Source organism: Pongo abelii, chromosome 3 (assembly GCF_028885655.2).
Source record: "Pongo abelii isolate AG06213 chromosome 3, NHGRI_mPonAbe1-v2.0_pri, whole genome shotgun sequence".
Lineage (NCBI taxonomy): Eukaryota > Metazoa > Chordata > Mammalia > Primates > Hominidae > Pongo > Pongo abelii.
In genome coordinates, this window is record NC_071988.2 from 32,703,464 (window position 1) to 32,731,185 (window position 27,722).

The 27,722-nt window shown below is 35.5% G+C and overlaps 1 long non-coding RNA gene across 4 annotated transcripts in view; it reads left to right on the forward strand.

Annotated features, from left to right (window-relative positions):
• Nucleotides 1-5,941: 5,941 nt before the first annotated feature.
• The window catches only part of LOC129058941 (uncharacterized), a 115,215-nt gene continuing 93,434 nt past the window's right edge, over nt 5,942-27,722 (forward strand). Inside the window, exons 1-4 of one of the 4 annotated variants that reach the window (XR_008524422.2) lie at nt 5,948-6,260; nt 11,451-11,681; nt 15,304-15,428; nt 19,208-19,288. This is a non-coding gene — a long non-coding RNA (uncharacterized LOC129058941). Of the gene's footprint in view, nt 6,300-11,450; nt 11,682-15,303; nt 15,429-19,207; nt 19,289-27,722 lie in introns of all 4 variants that reach the window. The other 3 variants (XR_008524420.2, XR_010139656.1, XR_008524421.2) reach the window with 3 other exon arrangements.

Consider the following 27,722-nt stretch of genomic DNA (forward strand, 5'->3'; position numbering starts at 1 on the left):
TAAATGGATTCCTGGGTCATAAGGTGGGGCATGTTTTAATTTATTAGAAATAGCCAGAGCATTTTTCAAAATGATTTTACCATTAATTCCCATAAACAAAAGGTAGGAATCCTGGTTGCTGTACATCCTGGGGAATATTCAGGATTTCAAGTATTTCATTTGATCAATTCTACTAGGTATGTGATATCACACAGTGAATTTAATATCTATGTATCTCATGACTATTGATATTGAGAACTTTTCAAATATTATCTTCTATTGTGAAATGCCTGTTCAAGCCTTTTGTCCCTTTTTTGGTGAAATCATTTGTCTTTTTATTATTGAGTTAGGGGCTTTCCTTATATATGTATTTAAAATAACTTTGTCAACTGTAAATATTTGGAACTATTTCTCCCACTGTCAGTTGTAGGAGAAATATTTCTAAATTTCTAAAAAATTCAGATTCTAAAAGCTGTCTTTTGAAAAACAGATTTTTTACTTTTATAATGTCTGATTGATAAACTTTTTCCTTTATGCCTAGTGACTTTTGTGTTTTTTATGAGATACATTTGACACTTTAATATCACAAAGAGTGTCTTTTTTAGAAGCTTTATAGTTTAGATTTTATGGTTAGGTCCATCTCAAATTGATCTTTTGCTTTTGTTGTAAGGTAAGAATTGAGGTGCATTTTCTTTTCATTTTTTATATGTGATTGTTCCATTACTATTTATTTATTTATTTATTTATTTGTTTGTTTATTTATTTATTTATCTATTTATGAGACAGGTCTTTCTCTGACTCCCAGGCTGAAGTGCAGAGGCATGATCATAGCTCAGTAGAACTTTGAATTCCTGGGCTGAAGTAATCTTCCCTCTTTAGCCTCCCAAGTAGCTGGGACTTCAGGCATGCATCACCATACCCAGCTGTTTTTTCAAATTAATTTTTGTAGAGATAGGGTCTCACTATGTTCCCCAGGCTGCCACTATCATTTATTGAAAGAAGTTTTATTTCCCATTAAATTGTTTACTGCTTCTTAAAAAACTAATTGACGTTGTATATGTGTGATTATTTCTAGACTATTCTGTATTGAAATCAATCAGTATTAGTTCTTATATTTTATTTTTTTTTAAAAAAATATTGGTTAGTCTTTTCATTTCTATATAAATTATAGAATTACACTGTCAGTTACTATTAAGAGCCCTGCTTATGTTTTGAGTTGTTTCATGGTGAATCAGTAGATCATTTTAGGAAGACTTGACATCTTAACATGGGGTACTCCTCATTCATGAGGTTCTAATATGGCGTCTCTTTGCTGACACCTTTTTCTGGCCCCATTTGTCCTCAATTCAAGAATATAAATAAAACCCACAGTTAATTAGAGGCTAATCTGTATGATACAGTAATGACAGGTACAAATTATTTCATCTTTCCAACAGAGAAAGTATGTGTCATTGAGTTGGGGCATCTTCCATCTTTGGGTCCCTTTGTTCAAACCTCAATTCTGGTCCTTATACCATTCACGGGGAAGGCTAGTGCAGCAGAAAGTGAGAGACCAGGCATATAAACATTGCTTATCCCAAGACTCAGGTAGGATTACTTTGTTATATATGCAATCATGGATAGTGGTTGTCTTTTGATATAGGATGTGAAAGCCTGAAGTTTCAGGAGCTAAAAATGGGTAGGAGGCAGATGTTTGTGATTCCTAACAGGAGGGTGGACCTGTTGTGTTGTTTTGTTTTGTTTTTCTCAGTAAACCATCAAGTGGACAGTCATATCCAGTCATATCAGCTACACCTGCCCGTTTTCAGAGATCTAAGCAGTCTTGCATAGAATGTGTTAATGATGACCATAGACATAGCTCAAACACAGTAAGACTCAAGAGTATAGAAATCTAAAGTCTCTGGTTGTTGAGACAACCAGAGGAGTGATCTGAAATAAAGCCATATAAAGAACTTTCTGTTTTAAGTTGAGATGGGTTCTTGCTATGTTGCCCAGGCTGGTCTTGAACTCCAGGGCTCAAGCAATCCTCTCATCTCGACCTCCGAAAGTGCTGGGATTACAGGCATAAGCCACCATGACCAGCCTGAAGAAGTTTTTTAATGAGAATTTTTCTCATAACCATAGAAACACAGATTCAGATTTATTTCTGAAAAATGGAATGATGTGATACATATTAATGAATATTATTTGTTATTATAGGAAGTGGAATATATAGGAGATCTATTTTCAAATGGACCCTCACTCAATAAAAAATAGATAAATAACTGCAGTGGATTGAAACTCATTTCCCTTATTCTTTATCTTTCTTCTCCTGCTTAAAGGACAGTTGTTTGGGATGATTTAAATGAGCACTTTCTCAGTTTCATTGAGAGTAATTTGCTACAAACATTTACTATCAAAATGTTCAAATTAGAGATATTTAAATGGTTGTGTAAAAAGATAAAATGGGGAGATTTCCATTTATGTTTTAAAAATGTAATACATGGATTAAGAAATTATTTTCTCTTGGCTCTGATGCATTAGAGGTTGATTATGTACTTTAATTTGTTATCAAAACATAATTTTTACATCTAATATATGAATATTTTTATAAAATAGCTCTATTATAAGAAAATGGATGACCTATACCTATTTATAAGTTGATAACAGAAATCAAATATACATTTTTTTGTACTATTAATACCAGATGTTTTCACTGAATACAAAGATTTGACAAAGCATATTCTGGAATGCCTATGTGAAACTTAATCTATAAATTAAAATTATAATGTTAATTAAACATTTATTATCTTAATGGGATTTTTCAAAGCTGTGGTTAATTGAATTTATTACTAGAAGCTGCTAATCTCTGAGATTTACATTTAACAGTAGGATGATCTTAATTTGCCCCATTATTTTGCCAATTTTAACTGATATTTCCAGTTATTTCAATATTATTTTGTTTTGCATTCTGATATATAAGTGAGCGAAAATTGCCTCTTTGTAGCCCTGGGATACTTATTTCTTCATTGCAGGCTGAGATCCATAACTAAAAACCCACCACTGCCAAATTCGACATTTTATACATTAAGGCACTTTAAAAATGGACCAAAAAAAGAAGACTTTTAGCCATTTAGACCCTACTTGTTTTGAACACCTTTGTAACCTCAACCAAAATCTGATGGGAATAAATAAGCTCGGGGCTATATAAAGATTCCAAGCTGTCATTGCCCTTCTGACAATGTCATTGCCCCTCTGACCCTGAGACTCCCCACCATGCTACTGAGTGACATCACTTAAATCTATAAGCCTCCTCTCTAATCTTCACCCTGGAGTCGCTCACTCAACTCCTCTTCTGAGTATTCACCCCCACCCCATAGCCTCTGAATAGACTCCAGCTGTGAGGGACTCACCCTGCAAATCAGCTTGTCAAAGCACTGTCCCATAAAGCTTCTGTGTGCTACTGCACACACGGTCATATCTTTTTCCTTGATTAGCCCTCAAATCCTGAAACCTCTTATACATGTTTATAATAAATGAAAAGATGTATTCTGATTAAACAATATTTTAAACATATAGTTGGATTTATTTGTTGCTATATCCACCACATTTAAAAATGATTCATTAATTCAGTGAAAACCATTCTGCAATTTGTTTGGAACCATGTGAAAACAAAATCAGATTTACCTATAATTTTTTTTTATTTTAAAAGCTATTATTGTATTATTGTATAGACATCAATGAAAAGCCAAAATTTACACCTTCTAGTCAACAAATGTGAGCAGTCCAAAACCGAGTTAAATAAATAAAGCAGGGAGAAAATGATCAGAATCCATTCTTGATTGCCTAAGGAATAATTAAATTACCAGCTCACCCTCCTTGTTATTTACACTAGAAAACACCATTGAACTTTAAAATTATTCTCATAATTTGATATCACCTTCTGTGGCCTGTGAAATCTCTTCTCTTTTTCAAAACATTGTTAATTTTTGTCTTCTTTATACTATTGCACGATGTGCTTCTTTTATAACATCATACTTTACTATATTGTAGTTTATTTTTTCAAATTTGTTTTCTGTTTCAGGCTATGACTTCTGGAGGTGCTATGTGTTATCCATCTGTTTTTCTAAATACCTTGTACAATTCATATCACATAGTAGGCTCTAAATAATTGTTACATAAATATTTGAAAATAAAGCATCATTATATATAACGACATATACATACATATACACATATAAAAGTATATTTTGCAAAAAACAAGAGCCCAGGGATTACAATTTGCTCAGTTCTAACATGTGAGGGCTTATCATGAAAATGCCGACGTGTCATATTCATGTGAGCCATTTGTATTTTTAAATATAAATCTCCTTCATTATGATCTTTAAAAATTTGGTTTTGGTTAAGTACAGTCTGGAAACTAAGTGTGGAGAGAAAGAAAACCAGACCAAGGTTATTCAAATACATTTGAAAAAATTAAGTTAATGTGAATTGTTTCGAATGGCATTTATTCTTTTTAATTTTTTGTATTGTGATTAAAATAACATTATGTTAAACATAGATTATATACAATCCAAGGTAATTGACAGTTGCACTGCATCCTTAACTAAAAAAGTGATATCATGCTTCCTAACAAAGTTTGTAACATATAAAAGAGAATAAACTTGCATACACAATGAAGTAGCTTAGTCTCATCTCTCTCTTTTCCTAACACATTCAACATATGCCACACAGTGGACTTTAATTTCATTTTGAATTACATATGAACAGGTAACATTATAATAAATATTATTAAAGTATTATTGATTGAACCTAGATACCAGAAAATTGGCTGGAAGTTGGCTGATCAAGTAGATATCAAGCTTAAAAACTGAGAAGTGACTAATAATTGCATTCCTGTAGAATGTGAAGGGTGTTACAAACATCTTGTTTACTGAGAAACACAAGTGTTGGATTGCACTGGAATCATTCAATTAAGTAGAAAGAGGCATTTAAATGCAAAGAGAGAACTTACTTAAAAATAAATAAACCACAATTGTAGGAACTAAGTTTTGGAAAGCCTTTACTTTAAAAGCTTCTTAGAATTAATATCTGAATTGCATGAAATAAGATACGAGAAGATAATAAGGCAGAAAGAATAAAGGGAGATTTAATGTTAGAATATAAGAATGAAAATTCATAAAAGACTATCAAAAGATACAATCAGTAAAAAGAGGTAAGATAAAATGTCACATTGACACTAGGAGAAACCACTGAGCATACTTGTTCACAAGATAGGGACAAAAATGAAAAACATAAGAGTAAAAATGTTATCATACTTAAGGCCATATGGAGTTTTACATTTAATAAGTGCTTTCTGAATATGAGTCATGGAGCTAAAATTCGACAGATTTTATACTATTTAGACCCACAATAAGCAGTTTGGAAGGAACTTTTATTCACTCGGTTTCATAGAGAAGGAAGGTGAGCCCCCGGGAGATTTAAAACACTATTGGAGTTACATGACTATTGAACCAAATTAAAGAATAGTAGGACTTTATACGAAACATTCACCATGGAGGCCATTCTTTTAAATATTGCCCCAAAACCTTGACAAATTATATTGTCTAAGTTTCGTATTTCCCATATATCAAAGGGAAGCGTAATAGTTTCATATTCATAAAATTGTTATGAGGATAATTAGATAGTGGTGAAAGCAATTGCAAGGACCCAGAAGATAATATATTCACAAAATGTTATTCCTATTACCGTGATTATTATAAATTTCACCCTAGCTCTTCTCCTTATTGGTCAATATTCTTTGTGAACTCCTTTTCATATCATAGATAAATGTAGAATTTTTATATACAATTATAATGGCTTTTATTTGGACATATTATTTCATGCTGCATTAAACAGATGTTTCACCATCTGGTCTGAGGATATGATGACTCTTAGCCCAGGCTGCACCATTTTGTAAACCCTCGCCATTTCGCAAACCCAGTCAGAGTGGAAAATTCCACTGGGGCTCAGGCTGTGAGAAACATCCTGCCGGGCAAGTCCTAAGCCTAACCGCCTGATCTCAGGAAATTCCTCACTTAGCAACAGCTAACCACACTGCCCACCCCACTTCACAACAAGCCCAGATCTCTCCCACCCGGACCTAAACTTACCCAGTCTGTAAGCGGGGGCGGGCTCTGGCGCTAGTTGGTGTCCCCCCTCCGCGGGTGTTTGTTCGATAAACCTGTGTTGCTGTAGAGCCGCCTCCGTCCGTTTTTTCTCCCGTTCCTGCTCTAGCAATGACATTATACCAAATGTAACTGGTAAGCATCATTCTTTGAAGAAAAGTAATTTACGATACTGTAAGAGGGGCTTCAGTTAATGCGGGGGTGGGGGTGGGGAATTAGATATGGCGGCCTGACATCATTTTAATATGTCTGGCACAAGACTTAAAATATTTGCCAAAAAAATGGTTATATTTTTTGATCTTGACAAATTATATCTCAAGTTCAACTGAATTAAATCCCTGCCAAAAACAGATACAAAAGCAACAACAGCAACAAATAACAAGAAAACAACAATGGGCTATTTTTAAAAACAAGCAAGACAAGTTTTAAAAATATTGAAAAAAAATAGAGCAATTCATAGTTGCAAACATAGCTTTTAATATAAAATATATTATAAAGCTGCAATATTTCAGGGACTATGAAATGTGTAGCAGAGTCAACAAGTAAACTGATGCTAATATAACCCTGAATAATCCATAAATATTATGTTTAGTGTTTGGAAAATATAATTTTATAGGGTTATTTAATAAGTTGTTCCAAGATAATTTATGAATTATTTGCATAAAGTTATGGTAAATCTATGCATCACATCATTTATTGAAAATAAATTTTATTTAAATGTATGTGTGCATGTGTATGAGGTGTGTGTTCTTGTGTGTGTGTATGTGTGTGTACTATACACACATTTGAGACATCCTCACTCTAAAAGAAATAGATTTCTTTTTTATTTTCTGCTGAATTAAATAAGATTATGAACTATTTCATATTGTTTTGAAGCAGTACACTAAAAATCATCTACAATTTTCTATCCTCTTTTTTCTGCCTATATAATTACTGTGCTGAATTCTATTTTGGTTTTTCTCTTTAGTTTTGTGATGGTTTTCCTGACTCTGTGTATCCATAAAGAGCATATTAGTTTTACTTGATTTTATATATTGACATATGTTGTGTCTATTCTTCTGTGACTTCCATTTGGGCTTAAATTATTTGAAAATTCGTCTATGTTGATAAGTGTAGTGGTCAGTGAACTGATTTTCACTGCTGTAGTAGTATTATGATATACTAATGTGCATGTTATTTATCCGTATTATAATAATAGTGCAAATGTTTTACATATTTTGTTATGACAGCAATCCTCTAAAGACGTTTTTGCACTCTTCTATACTTCCAATAATTTGTTTTGTGTATGTACCAACTTGTCAAATGTCAGGGTGAAAGATATTTGCTCATTTAACTTACATAGTTAACCCAAATTGCAACATCTGTTTGTGCTAATTTTAAAAGGAACTTTATATAATCGAAGTCGTTTTGTAAAATGACTGCCCAAACTCAACTCACAGATAAGGGAATTTTATTTTTAGAAACAATAGCCTCCAGAAAAATAGCTTCCTTCTAAAAGTGGTCAAATGCAAAACACAAGCCAGGCATAGCTCATCTCTGTAATTCAAGCACTTTGGGAGGCAGAGGGGAGAGGATGGCTTGAGGCCAGGTGTTTGAGACCAGCCTGGACAATGTAGCAAGACACCCCTCTCTCTCTAAAAATTAAAAAAAAAATTAACCTTGCATGGTGGCATGCACCTGTAGTCCCAGATACTTGGGAGGCTGAGATAGGAGGATTGCTTCAGCCCTGGAGGTTGAGGCTGCAGTGAGCCACAATAGCGCCACTACACTCCAGACTGGGTGAGAGAGCAAGACCCTGTCTCAAAAGAAAAAATAAATAAACAAACATTTGTTAAAACATTTAAAATAATTATATAAGACAAAATAATCTGTAGGTGTATGTTGGGACTATATTGATTCTTACTGTTTTTCTCTAAGTCCTGAAGAGCGTAGGTTCAGCTTAGCTTTGTTTTATAGAAAAAGTCTTTGTGTTACATTTTCTTTTTTTTTTTAAATTTTATTATTATTATACTTTAAGTTTTAGGGTACATATGCATAATGTGCAGGTTAGTTATATATGTATACATGTGCCATGCTGGTGTGCTGCACCCATTAACTCGTCATTTAGCATTGGGTACATCTCCTAAAGCTATCCCTCCCCCCTCCCCCCACCCCACAACAGTCCCCACAGTGTGATGTTCCCCTTCCTGTGTCCATGTATTCTCATTGTTCAATTCCCACCTATGAGTGAGAATATGCGGTGTTTGGTTTTTTGTTCTTGCAATAGTTTACTGAGAATGATGATTTCCAATTTCATCCATGTCCCTACAAAGGACATGAACTCATCCATTTTTTATGGCTGCATAGTATTCCATGGTGTATATGTGCCACATTTTCTTAATCCAGTCTATTATTGTTGGACATTTGGTTTGGTTCCAAGTCTTTGCTATTGTGAATAGTGCCGCAGTAAACATACGTGTGCATGTATCTTTATAGCAGCATGATTTATAGTCCTTTGGGTATATACCCAGTAATGGGATGGCTGGGTCAAATGGTATTTCTAGTTCTAGATCCCTGAGGAATCGCCACACTGACTTCCACAATGGTTGAACTAGTTTACAGTCCCACCAACAGTGTCAAAGTGTTCCTATTTCTCCACATCCTCTCAAGCACCTGTTGTTTCCTGACTTTTTAATGATTGCCATTCTAACTGGTGTGAGATGGTATCTCATTGTGGTTTTGATTTGCATTTCTCTGATGGCCAGCGATGGTGAGCATTTTTTCATGTGTTTTTTGGCTGCATAAATGTCTTCTTTTGAGAAGTGTCTCTTCATGTCCTTCACCCACTTTTTGATGGGGTTGTTTGTTTTTTTCTTGTAAATGTGTTTGAGTTCATTGTAGATTCTGGATATTAGCCCTTTGTCAGATGAGTAGGTTGCAAAAATTTTCTCCCATTTTGTAGGTTGCCTGTTCACTCTGATGGTATTTTCTTTTGCTGTGCAGAAGCCCTTTAGTTTAATTAGATCCCATTTGTCAATTGTGGCTTTTGTTGCCATTGCTTTTGGTGTTTTAGACATGAAGTCCTTGCCCATGCCTATGTCCTGAATGGTAATGCCTAGGTTTTCTTCTAGGGTTTTTATGGTTTTAGGTCTAACGTTTAAGTCTTTAATCCATCTTGAATTAATTTTTGTATAAGGTGTAAGGAAGGGATCCAGTTTCAGCTTTCCACATATGGCTAGCCAGTTTTCCCAGCACCATTTATTAAATAGGGAATCCTTTCCCCATTACTTGTTTTTGTCAGGTTTGTCAAAGGTCAGATAGTTGTAGATATGTGGTGTTATTTCTGAGGGCTCTGTTCTGTTCCATTGATTTATATCTCTGTTTTGGTACCAGTACCATGCTGTTTTGGTTACTGTAGCCTTGTAGTATAGTTTGAAGTCAGGTAGCGTGATGCCTCCAGCTTTGTTCTTTTGGCTTAGGATTGACTTGGTGATGAGGGCTCTTTTCTGGTTCCATATGAACTTTAAAGTAGTTTTTTCCAATTCTGTGAAGAAAGTCATTGGTAGCTTGATGGGGATGGCATTGAATCTATAAATTACCTTGGGCAGTATGGCCATTTTCACAATATTGATTCTTCCTACCCATGAGCATGGAATGTTCTTCTATTTGTTTGTATCCTCTTTTATTTCATCGAACAGTGGTTTGTAGTTCTCCTTGAAGAGGTCCTTCATGTCTCTTGTAAGTTGGATTCCTAGGTATTTTATTCTCTTTGAAGCAATTGTGAATGGGAGTTCACTCATGATTTGGCTCTCTGTTTGTCTATTATTGGTGTATAAGAATGCTTGTGATTTTTGTACATTCATTTTGTATCCTGAGACTTTGCTGAATTTGCTTATCAGCTTAAGGAGATTTTGGTCTGAGACAGTGGGGTTTTCTAGATATACAATCATGTCATCTGCAAAGAGGGACAATTTGACTTCCTCTTTTCCTAATTGAATACCCTTTATTTCCTTCTCCTGCCTAATTGCCCTGGCCAGAACTTCCAACACTATGTTGAATAGGAGTGGTGAGAGAGGGCAGCCAAGATGTGTTACGTTTTTGAATTGCACAAAATTGCGTGATGCTTTAGCTTACACTAACTGAATTTCCCAGCTTGTTGTTCACCTTACATTTTTAATTGCCTTTTCTATCTTTCTGTCTAATTAGAAGATTGTTTCTTCTCTTGTAGAGTTTTTTTTTTCAAAAAAAATTTAATAAAACATTTTGTTTTATTTTTCTTAACGACATCTTTCAATGAATTCATTTCGTCCTTATCCGAATGAGACTGCTTCACCTTGATCCTGCTAATTAGCTGTCACTATGCCATTTTTTGTCTTTGGATTAGATCTGCTGTTTGCCTACCTCTCTTTTATAGATATCATTTTTTGTGATGGTGGTGTTTTTGTTTTGTTGTCTTTTCCTGTGTTTGTTGGAAAGGGGATGGGTAGAGAGAAAGAACTGTTCGTTTTGTTCTTATGGTCCACATACCTGAATAATTTTTATCAGAAACTTTTTGTAAGAGGTAAACTTTCCATATCCTCAACAATGACACATGACACATTTTATGACAAAGGGGATGTCAGCAGAAATATTGTATTTCTCAGAAAGTTTTGCTTTTGCTTTACCGACCTTGCTCAGTGGCCATCTTGGGACTGACAGTGAATAAAATGGCAAGAGAAACTGGAAAACCCTGGCATTTATATGTTTGAGCTGGTGCATCTGCTCCGAACTCCCAATACCCAAACGTCTTGTTATTTGATAAAAAAAAAAACACCGTCATCTGTGAATAGTCACTATTACTTGCGTTTTCTATTATGTGTGAAAGAATAGAAGTCTAATACAGACAATGTATATATGAGAGTGTGGGTGAGTTATCTGTGATATGTTACATGTATATATGTGGACAGGTCAATATGGAGCTGTAGAATGTGAAAAAAAAATACCAAATGATGTATTTTTAGTTGTTGACATAGATTACTTTTAAATGATACAGGAATGATGTCAGTTGGACAGAACTTCACATGAAATGATGCATGATACAAATCCTTAAGAATATGTAGGTCACTGTCCAGTAGTAGTGAAAGGGGTAAGTGAGTATCAGCAAGCACTTGGGCAATATAGTCAATGGCATAGTGAGTAATTTTCCAGTGGCTGAAAAAAAAAATAGAAATCAGTAAAATTGAACATCAGGAAGTCACAATGCATATAAAACAATATAGGAAAATGCATAGATAAAAGCTCTTTGCTTTATAAGTTTTTTTTTTTCAAATATTGCTAATGTAGGATTTTTCTCGGCTCCTTTGTCAGACTCGTGACAAGGGTGAATGTTTACTCAGCCCACCGCACTCAGCTCCTTGCAGGAGGGATCACATGAGCAAGCGAGGGCAGGACCCAGCCAGCCACTCTGGAAACTGGTGGGAGCAAGCTGTGTGTGGGGCCCACGGCCAGACCAGGTGTGAGTGAGTGAGTAGAGGATCCAGCCAGCCACTCTGGACACTGGTGGGAGCGAGCTTCATTCAGGGCCCATGGCAGCGCCAGGTGAGGATGCCTGTGACCCTGAACCCCAGAGGGAGTGTTACAGTCCTCTCTTAGCTCCTCTGTCTGTTGATGGCTATGTGTTAATAGCTCAGTTGGCTCCTTACCTCATCATGTGGGGCAACTGCCCTCCACTGGCAATGGCATAGGGACAGTGTGACAGCCTTTTTGGGTACCTGCACTCAGTGGGTACCAAGCTCTTGTCAGGCATCTAAGGAGAATGAGGTCACAAGGACACTTGAAGGATGGTGAAGGCAGATAATTTTACTGAGCAGTGGAAATGGCTCTCAGCAGAGAGGGGAGCTGGAAAGGGGACAGGAAGGGCAGGTAGTCTTTCATGAAGTCAGGTGGTCTTCTCCCCTATGTCTGGCTATCTCTTCCCCAAAGTCAAGCCATCTCTTTTCCCCAAAGTCTAGCCATCTCTCCTCTGAAGTCAAGCCATCTCTCCTCTGTACTGACAGAGTCTGGGGTCTTCAGAAAGAACCAATCGGGAGAGAGTGGGCAAACAGGAATGAAAGTTCTCACTTTGGGCTGTGGGTTTCATGCTACTTTGGCTCGAAGGTGGGCTTTCACTGGGGACCTGCCCCTGTCTGCCTAGAATTTCTCTGCCTCCTACCTCTATCATTGCTTTGAGTGTTTAACATTTCCAGATAAGCCCCAAAAGAGAATGTCATTCCCCTGTGGTTTTACAAGTCCATTCTTCCTCAAACTCCAAGGACAAAATCACTGAAGTATACCACTATTTGTGTAAGTAATAAAACTTCAAAATTTATATTAAATTTGCATGAGACACTAATAATATATGTTGTTCTAACTTGTAAAATGGAAGGAAGGAAGGAGGAAGGTTTCTTGTGAAGTTGTAGTTTGGCTGAAAACAATTACAAATAATTTAATTATTATGATTTGGAATAATGATACTTTTAGCTTGAATGTTCAATTTAGCCTTAATAATTCAGCAACTCTGCAATCTCCATCTCAGTGCAGTTCTATCATTTTCAAATTATAAAGGCCAAGAATACTATTAAATGTATTGACTTTCATCTTTACTTACAGATATATGAGTAGCCTCTAAAACTGACAAGCAAATAGGGTTAAAATTGCTTCCTACAAGAAAGCACAGAAGGAAAATGCTAAAGCCAATAAAAAACCAAAAATGTCTTTGATAACATCACAGTCACTCTACAGGATAACTAAGCCTCAGAACATTTGCCAATTCACATAAATTATCTTTGGAATGTTCTAACCTTTGAAATAAAATGAAAATAGCTACTAGCTTTATCTACATGACATGACTGGGTTTGTTTTAGCAAAATAACAACAGAAAAAAACCATATCTGATAGCAAAATTCTTACAATAATCTCAAACTCTGCATTAAACTCGGGGGAGATTTGCATCTTTGTATACAAAATCATTTGTGGGCAAAGTTTCAAAATAAATGAGATGTAAATTCTATGAATTTCATTATGTTACTAAATTGGAAACCAGTTATGCATATAGAGACTTAGGTGCACTGAGTTGAGAAATAATGCAGAGACTACACATTATATTGGATGGACATTTTCTACCCTTCATTTTTTGAAGAGAAAGATGATATTTAAGTTGGGTTTAGAGTTGAAAAGATTGTCTAGTGCAACTCACATAATCTGTTTTACTTGCATATGTTTCACATTTGTCCTTTGGTGGGTTGCTTGTGTTTTGAAGAGTATTGAAATTATATGAGTTTTTCAATTCTTAAACCTAAAACATATTTCTGTCGCCAGTAAGCTTCTCTGTTGATCATACAATGTTGCCCAACAAAGTGAGCAGTTTGAACCATTAGTTTTCAATAACCAATAATCTTGGGCATATTGTGAAATGCTCTATTTTGTTTTGTGTCCTCTCCACCATCTCCAGGAACAAAAGTTCCATTTATTAAATATAAAATAATTGAGTATCTGAATGCTGAACATTCTTCATGAATATCTTAGCACTTTATTTGTTTGGAAACACATTTTAATGTTGTTGGTAAAGAAAACATTACTCAATTATTCAGAATTTAATTATGGATCATCTTGATCTAAGGTGATATTTCATAGACTCATTTATGATAGTGGTGCAATTACACAAGGCATCTGTGTGACAAATCTCATAGATATGCAGAGATTAATGTATAGCATAAAGATCAGTTGGCTACAACTTACGGAGTCCTGAGCAATTAGTATATTGCCAATTATTACTTTTTTTCTTTTTGAAAATTTTAGTTAGAGATATGGCTTCTGTCTGTTGCCCAGGCTGGTCTTGAACTCTTTGGCTCGAAGCAATCCCCATGCCTCAGCCTCCCAAAGTGCTGGGATTACAGGCATAAGCCACTGCATCTGAAATATACATGTTTTTTTTGAGTAGCAGAGCCTTTATTTCTATACTTTCTGATAGGTACTATAGCACTGATTATAATTCAGAGGTTTGATGTGAATAATATGTTGTATAATATATGCAAATATTTCTGCAATTTTAAAGGGGCTTTATAAATTCCACCTTTATTAATGCAGCAATCTTTATTAATTTTTTATTGCTATTTATACTCATTAAATTTTTTGATATTTGCTTGAAGCCATTCTTTCACTCTGATAGCTTTCCATGTGTTTTAATAATCGTAATAATTTTAATCATTAATTTATCAATGTGTCATGTGCTAAAAGATTTAGAGATGTATAAATCAGTGTAGTAAAGTTGATATAAATATATAAATACATATATACTTTTTGTTTTTTTACTGTAGGCTTTTCCTTTTACCATTATTAGGCAAATAATCATTGTGATTTGCTGTCGTTTCTACAAATCCAAAACAATAATTATATGCAATCATAAATTGCTCAATAAGACTAAAATTCTATTATTAATTTAAAGTAATAAAATTGAGTCACTTAATTCAAGCCATATATTCACTGAACACCTGCTATGTGTAGTGCATTCTGCTGTATACTTGCAAACTTTTAAGCTTTATGAGGATTATATGCTAACTTCTTTGTACAAAAGTATCTCCTATTTCAAATTTGTTCTTATCATCTTTTATCTTGCATTAACATGATGAAATTGGATTTTTGTTTATATTCTCACTTTTTGAAAATCTTCCAGTATCATGTCAAGAAACTTTGAAGGATCTGAGATTTTAGATTACTTCTACACTAACAAGTTAGCCATGATTACCGGACGAAGAGGCAGAACTTACAGAGACAATAACTTTATTAGAGCACCATAAGCTTATGAGTATCATGTTTGCCTTGGTCCCATCCTCTTTCTCCAAGTCCCACGAGAATAACACAGAGGTGTCTACTTGATACTGCACATACAATGTTTTTGCTTCACAACTGATTAATTGCAGTGTTACAGAACCTGATTCTTTTGCAGTAGGTTATTTAGCAGATCTGCCCTTTTGCCCAAAAGGAGAACTATTTCTGTCTTCCAAGGCTATTCTATACAAATAACCTTGAAAAGACAGTCTAGAACAAAGACAAATCAGTGCCTCTGCTCACAAACATGCAAAAACATGAGACATCATGAAGAATTGTCTCCCAAGATATTATATCTTGAATTTTGAAAAGAGAAACATAATGCCATCTGAATTTATGTTATGCTTCTATTCAGATATGCTAATACATGCTGCTGTAACAAGGAGTCCTCATTTAACTTACTGTGTCCAAAATGAGTTTCCAGCAGTCCTCCATCTTGATACGTGCTTCAGTATCACTTACACAGAAAGGGTGGACACGGTAAGTCACTTGCTTGCTCTTAAAGCTTCTTCTTAGAAGTAACATAACTACTTTCATACATATTCATTTGCCTCAGCAAGACACACAGTCATATTTAGCTTCCAAAAAGGTTGGAAAGCACAATTTTATCATGTCCCAGGAAACTGATCAACACTAATTGCAAGTCTACATGTTCATGGAAGGAAGAGACAACTCTTATGTTTGTAATCAGATCTGGTGATGGCACCAATTTTTTCCAATGTGATGTTTTCATAATAGTCAATAGAAGACGAGAAACAAGGCAATTCCTGTTTGAGAACAGGATATCTTCTTTCAGAATGAGAAAATGGTGTCTTCCTTGCCAATTATTTTCTCTGTCCATAGGGCCACAGGGCAGTTTCAACTGCCCGCCAGAATAATGTGTAAAGACCACAAAATAGTCAGCTCTTCACAAAACAAGTATTGTAATAGATATCATTCTGCTATCATTCAGCTGTGATAACATAATCTCATTCGCTTTCACTCCAACATGCTACTCACTGTACTTCCATACACTCTCACCCTCTCACCTTGAAGAAATCTTTGAAAATACTGTTCAAAACTGTGGCACCATTCTGAATTCCAGTCCTTGACTTAAATCAATTTTCAAGAGCATTAGATAAGCAGAGGTCTTGTCTTAGTTTTATATGACAATGTAATGAAATGTATTGAACCACTTTGTCTTAAATATATAAACAGAAAAAATAGCATAAAAATGAAGAGTTGGAAAATATAGGGATCATTACTAAACTGATGAAAAGCTATTCCTCAGACACATTTTATAGAGTTGAAAAGATTTCAAAATTGCTAAATAACTGTAGCAAAGACAGTGCAAGTTTGAACAATCTGTAGCATAATGAAATGTCTCAGATATTAAACACAAATAGAAAAAAATGCATTTTGTTTATTAAATTGTAGGATTTTGCATATTAAAACATTAAAACTGTCTGTTATTATTTTGTGTAAACTTGAGGAAATTCCTGGCTTATCTACAGGAGAAAATTATTACACAAATAATGCAGTATACTTTAAAGCAAGAAAGAATTGTTTTTTGTTCTTTTAAAATTTATTGACTGCTGGAAGAATAATGAGATAAAGTAATAATAATTTTTTCAGGTTTATTGAGGTATAATTACATAGTAAAAATTATATATATTTAAGGTGTACAATTTCATGTTTTAACGTAGGTATACATTTTGAAATACTCACCACAATCAAGTTCTAATATATATTTTAGGCTAGGAAGCAAGAGTGGAAAATGAAACATATTTAGTTCTCACTCAGTGTCCCAGGGGATTCAGGATTATAATGCTCAGAGAAAGTAGTGAGAGCTATAAGCACATTGAAATCATAGGACAATAGCTCAACTTCTATGAAGCTCAAAGTCTACTACTCTAAGGTAAACATCTCTAGTCATTTGTCTATCTTGGGCTTCTTTTGTCCTATCTTCTCTTCTCACTCATCCTTCGTGCCTCATATCATTCTCAGTTACATGCTTGCCTGCCTTCCTACCCTCCTACCATTCCTTCTCTTCTTTCTTCCTACCTTCCTTGCTTCCTTTCTTCTTCTCTCCTTCCTTCCTTTCCTTCTCTCCTTTCTTTCTATTTCCATTTCTTTTTGCAAGATCTTGTCCTCATCTGCCACTGCAGTATTTCTAGTGTATTAGTTTTCGCTTGCTGAGGTAACAAACTACCAAAATGTGGTGGCTTAAGACAGCAAACATTTATTATTTGACGGTTCTGGAGGTCAGAAGTGAAATGAAATTCATTGGGCTGAAATCAAGGTGTCAGCAGGACTGCATTTTTTCTAGAGTCTGTAGCTAAGAATCTGTTTCTTTGCCTTTTTCAGTTCCTAAAGGTTATCCACATTCCTTGGTTCATGACCATCAGCCAGCAATTACATCACAGCAACCTCTACTGCCCTTTGGTACACCTCCCTCTCTGGCTATAATTCTCCTGCCTTCTTCTGTCAATTATAAAAAAAAAAAAACCCTGTGATTTCATTGGGCCTATCTGATTCATACAGAATCATCTGCTCACCTCAAGATTCTTAACCTACTAACATCTGCAAAGCCCCTTTTGTCATATTTACAGGTTCTAGGAGTTAGGATGTAGATGTCTGTGGTAGGCTATTATCCTGCTTACCATATCCAACAAATTGCCTGAAGTCAAGGTTCTCCTGAAAAAAAACAGAAACAACAGTTATCTATCTATCTATCTATCTATCTATCTATCTATCTATCTATCTATTGATTGACCTGTTTCTATTCTATAGCTGTTTCTATTATTCTGTAATCTATGTCTATTCTATAGCTCTATCCATCTATAGAGACATTCTGGATACACTGCTTCTGAATAATACTATCTTCCATTAGATCTTAACTCCTATAGATGGGTCAAAGTCTGTGAGGTGGTCTGAAGTCGTAGGGTTCTCCTGAGTACTTTCAGCACTTAATACCCATTGTGTTATCCACACGATAAGGGACAAACTTTTATTCTGCCATTTACAGACATGTATCAAAGTAGCTGATGTCACAGCATCATAAAGAGTGCTAATTGAATAACAACCTATTTTATTTTTCATATGTGCCTCTCTTTTCATAATAGGACACAAGGGTTCATGGGTGGTTAGCCTCAAAGACAAATATTAGTGATGAACATCATGCTGTACTCAGAATTGCTTCTCTTGACTGATAATGAAAGCTTTTTCACTAAGCCACGCTTGACTGCCTGACTCTTCTGTTATGATGAGCCCTCTCCCAGGATGCTCCTCAGGGGTTTATTACAATCGACTTCTGGAGCAGGCTGCCAGACATATAGAGACACGTCTGAATTCCGCATATGAACAGAGCATAGACTAAAGCTATAACACCTTCTCTTCTCCCAGGCCACTTCCAAGCTTCTGAAAACTGGTTTTGCCCCTAAAACCTTAATACATTGTAAAATTAACACTGTTATGTTTGAATCATAGCATTTTAGAAAAATGAAATAGTGATTTTGAAGCTACTGCTTGATAATACAGAAGAGTAAATGTCTATGCAAGGACATGAAGTACTTATATTTTTAAACTTTAAAAAGGAAAGTAACTAGACATTGGGCTTCCTTGTCATTTAAAGCAGCAGCCCCCAACCTTTTTGGCACCAGGGACCAGTTTCATGGAAGACAATTTTTCCATGGACCCGGTGTGGGGAGATGGTTTCCAGATGATTCAAGCACATTACATTTATTGTACACTTTATTTCTATTATATTACTATAATTATATAACTCAATATAATTCAGAATTGGTGGGAACCCTGAGCTTGTTTTTCTGCAACTAGTTGCTCCCATCTGGGGTTGATGGGAGAGAGTGACAGATCATCAGGTATTAGATTATCATAAGGAGTGCATGACCTTGATCCCTTGCATGTGCAGTTCGCAATAGAGTTTGCACTCCTGTGAGAATCCAATGCTGCAGTTGATCTGACAGGAGCTGGAGTTCAGGCAGTAATGTGAGTGATGAGGAGGGGCTGTAAATACAGATGAAGCTTCGCTGGCTTGCCTGCTGTTCACTGCTTGCTGTATGGCTTGGTTCCTAACGGGCCATGGACTAGTACTGGTCTGTGGCCCAGGGACTGTGGACCTCTGATTTTAAGAAGTAAGATAGCAACAAAAATAAGGATTTGTTAATTCAACAACATTGTGAATGTTTAGGAATGTCTTTTAATTTCACAGTGTTTATTTTTTGGCTGTGTTTTCTAATTATCTGTTCTATTTAATATAGAGCTCCTAAAAAGGAGTGTGAATGAAGACAGTGGTCTGCCTGCTGCCAATTTTAATGAAAAAGAAACCTCAAAAAAGTAAAGTAAGTGATGCAAAATCTGAAAAAGATGATGTCTGAATTCGATGGTCTTAAGAAAGGAGAGTATATAAATGTCTAGGATACAGAAATGGTTCCTTTAGCTTCAAGGAACCTATGTGGGGTTGCCTGAAATTTGTCTCTGTAATGGCACATGTGTGGAAGATACTGTGTGTCATTAATAACTGATTCTGTGCCAATTGGAAGTATTATTAAATTACTGTGCGCAGCATTTGATAGCAAAATAATGGGATGTTTCTTACATATTCCTAGGTATTTCTGAATTTACTCTGCTGGTTTTATATAAAACATGAACACTGGAAAATAGAAAACAAGTATCCCAAAATCCTTTCCTAGTGTGTGTGCCCATACCTCTCACTTAATGATTTCGCATTATTGATAAATTTCCTCATTGATATACTGCTCCATTTTATTAATCTTGAATTGGGCAAAAAAAGATGTAGTTGCTGCAAGGCATTTTCATTTGCCATCGTTTTCTCAAGGGCTCATATTCCTACATCTTCTGAAATACCTAATTAACTCTCGTTTAATATGAGCACATGAAGAATATAAATGGAATAAATTACTACTCATTGAAACTCAAATATTTCCAATTGAATAAATATTTGACAGAATATTAAGAGCTTTTTGAAGCTGTTTCACATAACCACTTAGAAACTATGAATCCAGGACCCACTATTTAAAAAGTACATTACCAACATTAAGCATCTTGTTCATTGTAAGTCTCATTGATATGTCGAGTGACAGTATTAAATTAGTGACTAAATAAAGCTTACTATATCTAGGGTTAAAAAAGAAGGTTGGATTTACTTTCTGATTTGTCTGATTTTTATGTAATGACAAAAACCTTTTTTCAAGAGCATAAAGTTAACCAATTTATGTTATACATGATAAACAGTGACAGTATACTACTGCACATATCTACCCGTAATAGAGAGGCAGACTTCCAAAGCAAATGAAATCATGATCATTAAATTAAAATAACCTAGGTTCAATATATGCCTTGTCATCTCCTGGATATGAACAAAATTACTTCATTTCTCAGAGACTCAGTTTCCCTGATTGAAAAATGTGAGTAATAGTAGCATTCTGTTGATGCTGTTATTAGTCAGTTCAGTATAACATCATAGAATATCACAGACTTGGTGGCTCAAGCAACCGAAACTTATTTTTTCAAAGCTCTGGAGTCTGGAAGTCCACGATCAAGGTGCTAGCAGGGTTGGTTTCTAGTGAGGCCTCTCTTCCTGGCTTGCAGGTGGCTGCCTTCTTACTATTAGTTTGATGCAAACGTAATTGCATATTTTCCCATTAAAAGTAATGGCAAAAAACACAATTACGCTTACACCAACCTAATATATCCTTCCATAGCCGTTTCTGCGTGCACACACTCCTCATGTCTCTCTTTTTATGAGGACCCCAGTCCTATTGGGTTAGAGTCCCACCTTTATGACCTAACTTAACCTCAATTACCTCCTTAAAGGTCTTATCTCCAGCTAAAGTCACACTGGGGGTCAGAGCTCCAACATGTGAATTTTTCCGGGCAAGGTAGCACATCCCATAATAGTTTTGTTTTAGTGATTAAATGGTATATGGCATGGATACTCAATGTTTAATTACACAGTGGAAACTCAGAAGTGTTAACTGTTTTATTTTAATGCCATCACCTATGAGTGAATTCTGATTTGCCTTATCTGAAGCATTACCTGGTAGACTATCCAGGTAGTTAAAGCAGCCACTGTACCTGTCACCTTCTCATCTTCCCTGCATCTCAATTACTAGGGTTTCTGGCAAGCAGGTGAATCAAACCCCACTCAGTTCTCAGAGATTGTATTATTGTCCCTTCTTTCTGGTCACCACACCCAAGGTTTTCAAATCAGTTCACCACCATTCCCCAAATCTCAAGCTTCTGCAGAAATAAAGAGCAATATTGTAAAAATAAAGAAAAAAAGGTCAAAGAAAAGGAAACAAAGGTTTGGACATGCTGACTGTGACATGTACAAACTACACACACAAACACAAAATCACTAATGGCTTATCTCTATAGATTGAATATGCGACCTTAAGAAGGCAATTAAGCATTATTAAAGGATCTGAAGGGTTCATATCTATTTTTACCTAGCTTTTATATCCACCCAACCCTCCACACACATCCCCTGACTCCTGCATTGGTTTTATTGTTCATTAAGAATACCAATTAGATGACAGTTCTTTATTTTAAATCAAGCTATGCAAATGTTGCCTACACATGCAGGTTTATTAATAAACAATATGTGTTTCATTTTCAGTTGCATTAATATTTTACACCTAAAATTGCAGTTATAGCAAGTTTACTAAAAAGACTTTGTAGCTAGAATTTAAATGAAAGAACAAAGAAAGACACTTAGCATATTGACTTTAGAAGGCTTCAGAACATATTATATTTTTAGACCAGTTATAGGAAATGTGGAAAACAAGTTCTGTATCTGGAACAACATCTCATAATCATTTGTGTTACTTCAAAACAGACTGAATAATGAGTTCCGTTTATTCATAAAAAGAAAGCAAATTTTATACCATGCTCCCAGAAATAAAATAATAGTATTTACATGAAAATAACATGGTACATTTAAGATAATTCTGAACCAATACTTTGGATAAAGTAAACAATGCTTTTCTCAATTTTTTTGGAGAAATGCATTTAAGTTTTGAAAATTTCATTCTGATATAAATCTTCCAAATAGGTATTGCCGGGAACTATTATCAGTTTAGAAACTCAGCATATTCATAAGTTCACTTTGCGTTTGTATAGTTTTTCGTAAGTCCAGATGTTTATACCTGATCTCTAGTTATTGACATAAAGAAAGATTAAGCATCTACATCTAAGATAAGGCAATCAAAAGACTGTTTCTCCTAGGAGTTTACAGTACAAATGTTTGAGGTAAAATGTATCATTTGTTGATCCAATTCAGGCCTAGTTTCTCTATCCAAGAACTTTTTTTAGGTCACTTTAACCCTACCCTATCTGTTTCAGAGTGCAAAGTATAGTTGAATGTAAGAACAAGTAATCATAAAAAAAAGATACACTTTTGAAAGTTCCAAGTAGTTGTGTAATAATATTTATCACTGACAGGTAATACTTGATACCAGCTTTTATGAAAAATGTCAATAAGCAGCAATCCATAGAGGAAAGATAATTTTTTCATTGTATTAATAGAAGCTCAGCTAATTTAGGATTTTAGAGGTGAGTGAAAATTGGCGATCATTTGTGAGGCCAGAAAAATGTACTGATAAATATATGTCCTTATGCTTTTCCTATATGCTAGGCAGTGCTTTACATGCTTTATATGTCTTCTTAACATGCTAGAAGATAAGAAGGTGCTGTTCTTGTTTAAGGATTCTCAGCCCCTAAGTGTGGAGCTTGGTTTCGTTGTGACAGAGTCGATTTCCATAGCTGGAGCACTTGATCACAAAGTTTTACTGACTACTATGCTAAAGTTATGTACATGTTATAGGTAAAAAATCTTCTAGGCATTGTAGTAGATACAAAATAAATAAACTTCTGCCCCTCAAGGTACAACTTGTGAGCAATTCATTATAATACCTTGCAGAAGTATGGAGCACTCATTAAAGTTCAAAGTGCTTTGGAGACAGAAGAAATTTTCTGACTGGAGGATTGAAAATATTTGTAAAAGGAAGTTTGTATTTTAGCTAGGTCTTGAAGAATGTATTGGATTTCATGGTGAAGTCTATTGTTTCTTCCAATTTATCACTCTCTTCTTTATAATAGAATTGTATATCCACATCCTTTAACATTTGAGCTAGCCGTACCTCCCTCTAGAGCACATGGTGTATATTTACCTGCCCCAATGATATTAAGCTTGGTTATATGCATTTATTTGGTCATTGGAATGCCTGTAGGCATTATATAAACTGATATAACAGTGTTTGGTCCCTTAGACTTCTGCCATCACCGTGAGAGAAGCATGCCCATTAAGTCACCATATGAGACAAGTGAGGCAATTCTGAACCCAACCTTTAGCCTAGTGGAAAATCCAGCTGAACCACAACTCATCCAAACTCAAGAAGAAAAAAAAATAAATGTTTCTTGCAAGAAGACACCAAGATTTTGGAGTTTATGTTATACAGTAAAAGTTAAATAATATATATTTTGACCAGGCATGGTGGCTCACGCCTGTAATCTCAGCATTTTGGGAAGCCAAGGCAGGAGAAACGGTTGAGGCCAGGAGTTCGAGACCAGCCCAGCAAATATGGTGAAACCCCATCTCTACTAAAAATACAAAAACAAAACAAAACAAAACAAAAAAAACATAGCTGGGTGTGATGGTGTGCACCTGTAGTACCAGCTGCTGGGGAGGCTGAGGCAGGAGAATCGCTTGAACCTGGGAGGCGGAGGTTGCAGTGAGCTGAGTTCGGCCACTGTATTCCAGCCTGGGCAACAGAGCGAAACTCTGTCTCAAAAATCAAATAAATAAATAAAGACATATTTTAACAGATAATGTGGTAAGAGACAGAGACTTTGAAAGAATGATGTCATCAAAGATATAGAGCCCCTAAACAGATTGAGAGAATAAATATTGAGTGCAATATCAGAGGACTGATAGAAAATCTTCATGGAAAAGTATAAGAAGTGGTAAAATCAGATTAGTCCATCAAATGTGAGTTCCATTAGGGCAACAGTTCCATTTACCTTGTCATTCTGTATCCTCAGTGTCTAAAACAATGCCTGTCACTCAAGAGCGTTTGAAAAACATTTGTTGGTTGAGCAGATGACATGAACACAATTAAGGGTGTTTAAAAATTTTTCTTCAGCTGAAATCTGGGAGCCATAAAATGATTTTCAAAGGAGGAATTTCAGAAATGGTATCAGGTTTACTAAGTCATTTGTTTGGAGGAAGGATATTTCATTCTCTGTAATACTTCCATTTGCATGTGGGAGGACATCTCATAGAGAAACACTCCTGGAATAACTCACTCCTCCACAGGGAGAATGGATTAGAGTGGCAAAAATTTGGAGGTAAATGAACTAATGAAGACTCTTCTTTGGCATACTTTTTGTGATTCTGGTAGAGTAGACTTTTGTGATTCTGGTAGAGTAGACTTTTTCATTTTTTGCCACAACGTATTGTTTTTTACTGTGTAGGATAGAAGCAAAAACAAGAAATAGAAAGGCAATCAGAATCCCTTTGGGGAATGTATTAAAATTATTTTGAGTGACTCTTATTCTTTGGAATCCTTGTTATACATTTCATGTGTTCCCAGTGCTGCTTCTAAAATCTTTGCTACCATATAGGGAAAGCCTGCTGATGAATTAAATCAAGAAGAGGAAAGCATAAAAGAGAAATGCAAAGGGAGAGAGTCTTAGTGATTATTTTGGGTGTCTAGATTCATGATTACCTGAAGCAAGAAGAACTTAAAATTTTCTTTTACATTGATTTATGGAATTAAAAAATATTTTTTTCTGTTTTGAATTGGATTTCAGCTGGTTTGTGTTTGATTCCTCATGAGTTATAGTTGAAAGTGTTGTGATTAATGAATGGAATGAGATCAATACTGCAAATGGAAGGGAAGAGGATGAAATAAGTAACAGTATGGCCCTAGAAAAGTCAATGGTAATTTATTACATATAGGGGAAGAGAAGTATAAAAGAGTTAATGGTTACTTTGAAGTTTCAATTCTGGGCAGGATAGTGGCAACACGAAACTAAAATAGGAAAGACAAGAATGAGAGCAGCTTTATGGAGTTTCATGTCGTCTATCATGGATTTAAAGAATGAGTAGGATAGCTATATGGTTGTTAACAGAGCACAGTTAAATTTTGTGATTATAGTCCAAATGAGAGGTTTGCCATGCAATATTTACTTAAATGCATTCAGCACAGTAATAGCGGAAGATTTCAGAAGAACTTATCTCTGGAAAAGAGTATAAAACTGAACTGGAGAAATGTTTGTATGTAGGAGTGGGTAGAGAAAGAAAAAGCAATGATGGAAACAGAGTGGGACTTCAGAAAGATACAAAAAGAGCCAGAGAAAAAGAAATTGGCATTTATCGAGGACCGAATATAATGCTTTCAAGCATTTTCCGTGTCATTTCATCTATCATCAGAACTCTATGAGAAAGACATTACTATCATCATTTTACTGTTGAGTGAACTAAAACTTGGCAAGGATAAGAAAATTGGCCAAGAGCCCACAGCCAGGAAGGGCAAAGCTGGAATTCAAACACAAATCTGTTTGACTTTAAAACCCATGCTCTTTCTGCCACCTCCTGCTGCCACCTTCACTAAAGGAAAGCACTATTATCAGGGCCAATGGAAAATTAACTGCAAGCGTCCAAGACCAAATACTGGAGAAAGCATTAACAGGATAGGGACTAATTTGAGATCAACTAGTTCTCCTATTATCTTGCAGATGAGGAAAATAAAGTTAAATGATTTTTCCGTAATCACACAGATGGCTAGCATCAAGGTCAGAAGGAGTACCTAGGTTTTCTGGAAGTGACTATGGTGCCACTGACCACCACATTCTGCCTTCAATGTGTAGTTCAAATCACAATATATTCAGTTATGACTAGAGCCATTAAGTAGTATGTCTTGGACTCTTGGGCATATCTTCATCATTTTCACTCCTGATTCATCTTACTGGATACATGAAACTTTTTCTTCTATTGAATTAAGCATAGTTCATACAAAAATAATTAAGGATATGTGGCACAAGGGAAACACGAATTTCACTGATGGGTTCAGGCAAATCTACTTGGCTTTGATATTCCAGTTTCTGATAATCTGACTGATAATAAAAGACTTGTGATAATAAGACTTGTTAACTAATAATAAATAAAACAGGCTTTTCCAGGATTTCAGTACACACACACACACACACACACACACACACACACACATATGTATCCCATAAATGCTAAATGCTTGATTTTATCATAAGTGGTATACTACAAATATAATCACCTTATGAATGCTAATAGCTATGAAGGAAACAAAAATGTTACTTCAAATACTTTGGAATACAGAGATGTATAGTAGTGGTGGGGAGAGAGAATGGGGGCAGGGATTTCTTCATAGAAATGTCGGGGAAGCCCCTGTGAGTTCAGGAAAATTAGAAGGAACCAGTCATGGGATGATCCCCCCCAGCAAGTGGAACAGCAGGAAAAGAAACAAATGAGGTAGAATGCTATTATCATATTTGAGGACTAGGAATATTGGCAGTAAAGATGATAACTTTCTGGCCTGCAGACAGGTTGCTTAGGCTTTGGTTTACTCATTTGTTTGTGCAGAAAGGGAACTCCTGTGGTAGTCTTGTGGACCAGGCTAAATGCATCCATATTTCCTTTGCATCTTTATCAAGAAGATGGAAATGATTGCTCAGTGTGTTGCCGGGTGGCATTTTTCCAAGAAAACTGTCTTAAGCCCATTGTGATCATCTGACTTTTCAGGGTATATCCTGCATGACCAGTATCCACAGATTAGAATAATAAATTATGGCCTAGAGGTAACTCTCTTTCTTGGCAGCTTAAAATAGTGATAAAATGTGTAAACATTCTAAAGATATTCCCTTCCAATTGTTGAAACAACAGTATATTTAAATCAGTGGGCCTCCATATTTTGTGTAAGCTGAGACACTTACACAAAATATGTACCTTGTTTCTAGAACAAGTGATTTGAGGTCAGAAAGGGGTCCGAGTATATTTTTAAAAGCTTTTCCTCTAAATCAATAGATAAAACAACAACAACAACAAAATACTTTCCAGGTCATTCTGGTACTCATCAATGATTGATAATTCTTAGTTTACGCTACAAAACATACTGGCACTATTGCTTAAATTCCATTGTATCAGCTATCTCTTGCATGTCAAAGGTGTATTACAAGCTTCCCCAAATCTCAATGATTTAAAAAAAATAAGTCTTTCTTTAACCCAAGAGTCTAATGGAGGATGTATAGGCTGGGCTTGGGGGTGGTTCTTTTTATGTCAGTTGGACTTACTCACAGGCCTGGTAGTCAGCTGACTGTTTCCAGGGGTAGTGTGGGGGACTGATTCACGTTGTCTCTCATTTGCCTGTTGTCTAGGCTGGGCAAGTAGTGACAGCAGAAAAGCAAGAGAATGAACAAAAACATAAAAATACCTTTTCAAGTCTCTCTTTTCATTAAGTTTGTTAGCATCTCATTGGCTAAAGTCACATGGCCAAGCCAGATTATGAAGTTGCTTTGAGATTCCAAGATGTTAGAGAGATAAGAGAAGAATGAGGGCATTAATACAATTAAGTTACCATATCATACATAATCATAGCTACATCAAACACAGGAAGAAACTCCCTTTTATACTTTCCCTGCTACTCCAGCATCTACCTTCAATTTAACTCGTTAGCTGAGCAGGCACAATAAGCTAGGCAGTTAGCTACAGTACATTTC